The sequence below is a fragment of the Sinocyclocheilus grahami genome, unplaced genomic scaffold, assembly GCF_001515645.1.
Source record: "Sinocyclocheilus grahami isolate Dianchi unplaced genomic scaffold, SAMN03320097.WGS_v1.1 scaffold60.1, whole genome shotgun sequence".
NCBI lineage: Eukaryota > Metazoa > Chordata > Actinopteri > Cypriniformes > Cyprinidae > Sinocyclocheilus > Sinocyclocheilus grahami.
In genome coordinates, this window is record NW_015505239.1 from 25,656 (window position 1) to 27,015 (window position 1,360).

Below are 1,360 nucleotides of genomic sequence, written 5' to 3' on the forward strand. Positions count from 1 at the left end.
GACAGTCGATCGCCAGGAGCAGGGTTGGGCACCCCTGATTTACATCATATATATATATATATATATAGGGCTAATTAATTACATGATGTGTCGATTAATTAATCTAATTAATCGCAAATTGCATTTGGCTATGAAAATATGAACGAAAAAAAAAACATTTCTCAAATTATCTTCTTTTATTTTCCATAGTTTATGTTGGGCCGTTGTAGCCTAAACGTTCAGGTCCATATGTAAAAATTTTTTTTATGTTGAATCAAATAAAATATTTCTTTCTAAAGCTACTATTCGTAATGTCTACTTAAAAATGTCTCATTTAACACAAAAAATAGCATTAAATAATCTTTTGGGGGTATTTTCATAGCCAATTATAATTTGCGATTAATTAGATTAATTAATCGACACATCATGTAATTACGTAATGTCTACTTAAAAATGTCTCATTTAACACAAAAAATAGCATTAAATAATCTTTTGGGGGTATTTTCATAGCCAAATGTAATTTGCGATTAATTAGATTAATTAACACATATGTACAGTATGTGATGTGTCTGTACATATATACATAATTTAGTATTGTCATGAAGTATGTGTAAATAAAAATAGATAAGATATATAGATATTGTTATTGATATAGTTACTGATATTATAGTTATTATTGCATATGAAATATTGCCATAAAGTACAGCTACGTTAAAAAAAAGGTAAGTAATTGACTATAAGGAATTAATGGACACATCATGTAATTAATTAGATTAAAGTTTTTAATTGACTGACAGCCCTAATATATATATACACTGTATATATGCTGGATGCTTGCCTTGATGTTGCCACACAGGGGGCAGCCTACCTTGTCTCCAAACCACTGGGTGAGGTTCCGGGGGCATGGGAGGGTGTCATAGGACGCCCTTAATAGAAAGCTGAGCCTGGATTGTGGCACCCTCCAGATATCTGCCCAAGTGATGCGCCTGTTCACAGTCACATCCCATCGCGTCCAGGCTCCTTGACTGCCCTGAGATATTGCCTTTACGTGGAAGTGCTCCTGCTCCAGTGGTAATTTCATCCAGCACCATGGTCTTCTGCTGCCTCTTGGTGGCTTTAGACCAGAGGTGCTGTGGTGCTCCCCAGTCTGGACTAACCCCATCACCTCTCGATGTTGCAGACTAGAGATAGCATGCTGTACTTCAGCTTGTGCCTTCCATTTGCGGCCTGTGCGGATGGGGACTTTCGCACTCCTTATACAGTAAGTAAGGTTGCGTGCCTTGTCTTGCTTGTACCTATAGGCTGATGGATTTGATGGGGATCTCCAGCATATTGAATCATATATATACACCGGTGCATCTCAGTAAATTAGAATGTCGTG